This window comes from Amblyomma americanum, chromosome 4, assembly GCF_052857255.1.
Source record: "Amblyomma americanum isolate KBUSLIRL-KWMA chromosome 4, ASM5285725v1, whole genome shotgun sequence".
NCBI lineage: Eukaryota > Metazoa > Arthropoda > Arachnida > Ixodida > Ixodidae > Amblyomma > Amblyomma americanum.
The window spans coordinates 104744530-104751787 of NC_135500.1; the positions used below are offsets into that span (position 1 = coordinate 104744530).

General features: G+C 45.2%; 1 long non-coding RNA gene across 1 annotated transcript; it reads right to left on the minus strand.

Moving 5' to 3' along the window:
• Positions 1-590: 590 nt before the first annotated feature.
• On the minus strand, positions 591-5847 carry LOC144130286 (uncharacterized). The gene is made up of 2 exons (XR_013314048.1): positions 5500-5847; positions 591-824 (listed from the first exon to the last, which is right to left on the minus strand). It is a non-coding gene; the product is annotated as an uncharacterized LOC144130286 (long non-coding RNA).
• Positions 5848-7258: the final 1411 nt, after the last annotated feature.

Below are 7258 nucleotides of genomic sequence, written 5' to 3' on the forward strand. Positions count from 1 at the left end.
TCCTTAACCCCATTTCACAACGTTCGAGCGCCACTGATCTGATTGGTCTTGATTCGAAAAGTTATTCTATCCCCGCCGGTGCAGCTGCTCGGGCGTGTAATCATTTCACGTCTTTTGAAATATGCGGAAACAGAGGCGATGGCGAGGATCCACTTTTGCGGGGACAGCGTAATAGAAGCAGCCAAGGCATTTCATTGCGGGCGGTACCCCTCTGAAATTTGCTTTTTTGTAGTAGGCAGGTTGGCTACTTGCTAGGATGGCTACTTGCCAGGATGGCTACTTGCTAAACAACAGGATGGCTACATGCTAAACTCTTCCCATAGTTGTTTGTGGGCCCAGTTTTACAGTCTGAAATACTGTGCCAAAACTGACATCGTTGACTGAACAACTCATACTCGAATACTAAGCATTTCGCAGTTTCAGATTAGTCGTCGCCACAGAAAAAAAAAAATTTTAGGCGTTCCCTATTGCGGGGATGACTGCGGGGAGACTGCGTTTTTGGTGGCATTTTTTAATTTGAATGCTCAGAATTCGGGAGTAGGTGCGTGCGATTTTAGTGAAGGCACCAGCAACGACACAAAGCAAAAACATGTGATGGGGTATATTTTAATCAAGTTGGGATTTTTAAGCTGTATGAATGGTTTCGCTTTACAAATCTGCCCGGTAAGCGATGATAGTCCCCGAGCCGCAGGCCTTGCAGGTATGTCCTTGTGGCGCGGGACACTGGTCGTGGTGAGGTGACGGTCAAGGCGAAATGAATCTGTGGTCAGTACGCTTGTTCTCACAACTAGCCATGGTGGTGGAGTATGTGCAGCTTCTTGAGGCTGGATAGTCAAAAAACATTTCCTTGTTACCAACAGGAAAGGTGAAGACACGCGTCATTTATAATATTTGCTCTGAGTAGTTAGTTACTGCTGCCCATATATTCTTAAATACTTGAAAAATAATTTTACGAGCGCAAAATTTTGTGACAGGTGCAAGAAAAATACACCAAAGAAAGTTCGTGAGCTATATTCAGCAGCAAATTTCTCACAGTCGCGTTTTGATGCAGCTCGATGAAACTTCCCGAAAACAAATAATACAGTAAGGCCCAATGTGGTCAAAAATTTCTTTGAAGTAAAACGTCCCATACTTTCTCCAGAATAATAGCATTTTCTACTGCGTCACTTTCCAACTGCCTTCTTTCAGTAGATTCATATAACCTAGAGCTGCTAACAGAACCAAAAAAGGTATAAAAAATAATCCAAAGCTCAATGACCCGAGAGAAGCTCAAAGAAAGTGAGCGGAATGATAATGAAGCCGTGATAATAAAGCGCCGCTTGAATTACACAACAACATTAAAAGGCTAGATTCCGCCTCTCGTGGAAGCGAAGCAGCTATACATTCATGTCTGCTCGCGATTATTTCTATTTTATTTTTATACCTTTATTAGCGCGCTTGACTGTGGGCTGTCGCAGTGGCGGCTCATCTGCTACTTTGTCCCAGACAGTTGAAATCTTTGTTCTTATATCTTTTGAATACAGGGGCAGTAGGGTTTCAAACAAAGGAAAATTGTTTACGTTATAAGGCTGACCGGACCAGCACATCAGTGACTCGAGCTAATAATCTGCGGTATGTAGCATGAATCAGTGAAATGTGCCAAGAGTTCCAATAAAGGCATTTTCGTTTTTTTTTCTGAGGTATTTCTTTAAAATTGTCGTATGCATGCTAGACGCTACCATTCGCGTTTTATAATTGCACTTGTGCCTCTATCTGGAGCACAAGTGTGATTAATTAGGCAACCAACGAACAGATTTTTGCTAGAGAAATGAGTGTTCTGTTTCAATGGCCCCGTATACCACCGCGCAAAAAGCCGTATGCGACAATATGTAAAAAATAAAAAAAATATTAAGCTAATTCTGGACCTATCTTGTTTGCTGTGGGCCTTTTCTCCGTCTACAAGAGTTTCAATATGTGCTGTAATTGTCAGACAATTCCTGCTAGATCATTTCTGTTTATACGAAACTAGAGGCTGTAACAACTGAGGTTGCACGAGCAGGAAAACAGAATGGCTTTCTTGCAGCGCAGTGCGCTAACAGGCGATCACTCAGTGCTACAAGGATTATGCGTGACCTTGTGCACTAGCATGGAAACGAACAGATGCTGGAAAACCTGCTCCCTACGTTTAGACGTCAAGATCGCATCATCTCAAGCCCTTGGTCATGGCGTTGTGTGAAGAATATTACTGAAAGAAAAAACCACCTCAACTTATGCTGTGTCATATTCATAGGCGCGCCGATTAAGAGCATTTTCACTTAAGATGTATGCATGGTCCCGCAGAAGAGGAGAAAGGGGACATTAAAATATTTTCTTTGGGGTTATTTGGAAGCTTTCCGGTTAAATTTTGTTGCTCTTCTTGCGACAAGAAACCGTTCCATCACAGTTTTAAAGCCAGAAAAACTTCCTATCCGCCGACCACTTTCGTTACTACTGTAAGAAGAGTGCAACTGCGAAAAATGGCCATAATTTGTGTTTTGATATAAGCATCGGAGTACTGATACAAGAATTGAATCCGTTGAGAAGAATATCAAACCCTGCCAAAGTAACTGCGTGCCAAAACATACCTCAAGCAGCTGTTTCAGAACGAGGAAAATTCTTGCGCGGTTGACTGCTTAGATTACGACGATAAACTGGGAAACGTGAGGCGGAAAAGTGTTCTTGCCGTTCTGAATTTTGATCTTAGCTCATGGTATCGAAGAGGAGGATATATCAATACCCCGCAGGGCTTCCGGGGGCTTTCCGTAACGCTTCCTTCAGCGCGCTACGTAAAGTTATCTCTTTGTTCGAGGTTGCCAGCACGAAGAAATCCGTTGTGTTTACGGCGTTGAATGTGTGATCTCCAGACTCCTGTGTTGCACGGAAAGATATGTGCTGAGTTGCGGTTAGTTATTTCATTCGCAATATTGCAGAGCAATGCAGCAGTGGTCTAAACTGCACCTACAGAGCTGTGCGTTACATGAAATTCGATATGGTTAGCGATATACAAAGGGATTCATCTAGGCATGCAGTCATAACACAGATAACGAATAAATAAAATTAAAACAACTATCCAGTCTATTCATTTTTGTTCTGAGCTAGTGTACTGTGAGCGGCATTGTTATGCATGGATGGCATGAATGGAAGTCCGTAAATGGAAAGATCCCGAACGCATAAATTACTGCTATCCTCATTCTGCCACCCAGACTATGAAGCGAATAATACATGCGTGCATGAGCAAGAACCACTCAAAGTCATTTTGGTCGCAGTGTGCATTAGAGAGGAAATAAACCGGAAGCCACTGGTGGTAATCAAGGAGAGGCCTTTCTAACGGTACCCGACAACCGTACTGAAGCAGTAATTGACGGCATATGCGCAGTGGCATGGCAGCAGTGGACAAATTTTTTCTTACAGTCTGCGGATGCGCAAGAGCTCTTCAGAACAAGTCTTGAAAGTTATCGCAAACCTGATGACAGCATTAAATGTACAAGCGTTATGAAGGAGTAACAATCATAAGTGTAGGCGTTCTGAAAAAATATATATATATTACCGCCCATCCCAACAGCAGGAACGCTGAAATGCGGCCAATTTACTGAGGCGTTGAAAAGGACGCCATCTACTGCATTGGCACCCTCGTGGAAGCGCAGCCGATTGACAGACAGATTCTTCCGGTTGCCTACTGTGCACGCAAAGGGAAGGTGTTGGGCACCAAGAAGTGAACGAGAAAAGGAGAATCAGTTAAGCGCGTACACCACACGCAAGTAGGTACTCATGGATTGACTACGATCACGCGAGCCTAGAAACCCCAGAAAAGAGAAGGGTCATTGTGCGTAGTGCGCGAACGCGACGTTGCACCAATTGTGAGGAAACTGTCGCACGGACAGCGAACCGAAGTCGATCTATTCTATGTGACGTTGGAAGCGTCGAAATCTTTGTAGTCTCATTTTAGCAATTCAGAAATGTTTAACAACCCAGGTTCGTGGAGACAGGCGTTTAGAGAACGCTGATATTCAAGACTGATTAAGCGGAAGAATGTGATCGGTAAATGATAGTTTTTGTTATCGTAGCATGCCAGCCCAATTGCTAAGCCACTAAGAAAGAAGGAATTCGGAAGTCGTAGCTTTCCTCCACACACAGTGCACAACGCAGTCTAACAGAACGAAATGAGATCTATGAGTGCAAAAAGTGAACAATTTTGTGTTAAGGAATACCTTCTTAATCAGTCTTTCAGAGATTGTCAACGCTTCTTAAAAATAGTCTATATTTCAAGCAGATTTGAAAAAAAAATGGTTCAATGTTCGCTACACATTGCTCATAGCTTTAACATGGGCACCTTTCAAGCTGAAATTGTTAGCAAATTAAGGCAGTTCGTGAGAAATTACAGCTCGGCAGATACTTTGATGAGCGACCAGACAGAGGTTTATACATAAAGTTTAAGGTCCTAAGGTGAAATAATTTTTCTTTATTTCTTCTATACTCTAAACATAAGCGAAAACTTTGAGTGTAGTACTGCAGTGAACTATTCTTTTCTTCGGATGCAGTTCGTACAAAAGGTATGCAGGGAAGGTACGCGCACCTGACAAACCTCGGATCTTCCCACTGATTCCTTTCGTACAAAGTTCGGCGTGAAACGTCATACCCAGGCTGCCCTTCGAACTTCTCTTCTGTCAGACACAGAGTAGTTCGCTGAGTGATTAGTATGAGAGAAATACACACTTAGAGGTGAACCTAATAAACATTGTCTCGTGGCTATCATTATCAAGACAGTATAAGAGCTTGGATAAAACATTGTGAACGCGTATTGCTGCGAATGAAAGTGATTGAGCTACCGAACATTTTTTTGACACCTTGAAGTTTACTCTTTTTGAATTTGTTATCATAGTAGAAACAAAACCTACAGTGACACATTTGTCCCCTTTTCGCTATTAAGATACCTCGTTTAGAATTGCCAAGCGCATTGGCTTAGTTTTGAGGTCATAATACCACCCTGGGAGTTTACCCGAGTCGTGTGAAATAGAATTATCGGGGCGGCAGTAGGTTCTTGACGGGGCTCGGGGGATCAAAATGCCTTTCACGTGGCGCCACCGGGGCAGGGATGGTGGACCATGTGTAGCTACAGCAGTGCGCATCGGTGCACGTGGTGATCAGTAGCTTCGACAAGCGCGCTGACTGTCGCTGCGATAGTGGTCAGCGAACTTGACGGCTGCTATGCTGTTGCTGCCAGCCGTGTATCGCAAGGCACAGGGATATTGCATGGAAGTTAACAGGTACTATCTTTTAGCGTCTAAACCCACAGGATACAGGTGGCAGTTACTTCACCGACCTCTCGTCATTGATTGTTCTCAGCGCAGTGGAGAGTGTAGAATGCCTCGGTCGGAATTCGCATGTCAGTGTCCATATTTTGCGTAACTTCACCATGAGTTGCAAGCATTATTCTGGTAATTTACTCCCGCTAGGTGGCGAGTGCAGACATAGTTTACTCACTGCTTGAGATGCTTAAGGACCAGAAGCTTCTTCAGCTTGTGTTTGATGAGCCAGTAGTGATGGTGATGGTGCGGCTCCGCGAAGTGCACCAGCATCAGCAAGAACAGGATGACGAAAAAGAGGATGAGATATTTGTTCCAGACCATCGTCTTGCCTAGACCGAAATAGGGAGAGCTTCCAACCGTTCACTCCTAGTATCAGTCTGTCAACAAAGACGCTCTTCACCGGTTATCCAGGACGGAAGACCTCACTCTGGACGGTGTCTTCGGGCCGAATGGCCGCTCCTCGGAGATCGCAGGCAACTTCCTTCCCCCGATCCCGGGCACACAGAGGTGATGGCTGGCATTACCTAACCTCTTTTATGCCTTCCCTCTCCCTCGCTCGTTGTCTCGCCGGCACGTGCACGGCGGAGAAAGTGCCGTTGTGGAGAGGGGGCTCCTTATCGCTGCCCTGGCTGTGTGTCCGACGCCTTCCGGTTTGACGACCGCGGCAGCATCGGGGACGCGCCCAGAACGAGATTGCGCTCGTTGCTGGAGTGATTGGATGAACAAATGAGAAAGGAGCGCGGGAGGCGAGAGGCGGCGGTGTCGCTGTTTGTCTTGGGTGCGCGAGGGCTCGCCGGTACTGCAGCTCCTTCGTGGCGGCACCACGCGTCTTGAGACGGCGCACGCCTTTCGGTCGCCGGTCTGGATTCCTGCGGCGAACCGGTGGGCGCTCGCTGTTCAGGTTTCGCTCCCCGCGTTCTCCTTTCTCGTGTGCCCGTGGCGGCCACGCAACAGCGGCGCCTCTATTTTCTTCCGGAAAGAGCGCCGCGCTCATGTCTGTCTAGTTTTGTTCTGTCCCTGCTGGCACACGTCTGGAGTGCTCCCGTGATGGTCCACTTTCGTTCGCGAAGTCGGTGGGTGAGGGGATAGGAAGAAACGTAAATCTGCGGCGTACGCTTTTACAGGATGGCGCGCTAATATTTCGACTTCCGAACGCGGGGATGCGCGGCGCGCAATTCAGACTACCGCTTGGAACCCGCGGGCTTCTCTAGTCGAGTTTATTTCGGATTGCTTGTTGTGCTTGCGCTCTTCTTAGTAAGGCCATTCTCCATATGGTAGCCGCTGATTGTTAGCGCATGCAAATGCAGGATGATGTGACCGACTTCGGAACAAACTTCTTTTCTATGCACCTTGAGTCTAAACATTCGTTTTGAAGCAGACATAAATCTATTTCACAACACATAGCGCGAAAGCTACCAAATTATAATTTCTGTGCGCAGGAACTACAGCATGAATTGCAACTAGTGGAAAAAAACAAACAAAAAGGAAGTGTGGCTTCTGCGTAGTGCAGGGAATTACCGTCGGCAATATAGGTCCCAGAAGAGTTGTTTTAGGTTTTGCCAAACATATTTGTCTGCACTCGATACGAATCTCTTGAGGTAAAACATAACAAAGTGCTCCAAGGGAGCTGGTCTTAAAAAATGACTAGAAACAATCCTTCACATTCATTCCTTCGAAGCGATGAAAACGATTTTGATATTTTACTCACGATATTTGATTTAATGTTGTGATTACTTCTGGCGTATATCTACTATCAGAAAAATATTCGCCTAGATTTGGTGAAATATTACGAAACGACAAATTCTTGCGTGCCATGAACCCAAAAATGAAGCTTTTATTTCTCTAAAAAAGCGGAATTAAAAAAAAATAACTTGACAGGACGATCTTAAAACCTGATGCGAAAAAGCTGCGTTAGCAGTTGGAATAAGGTTCGA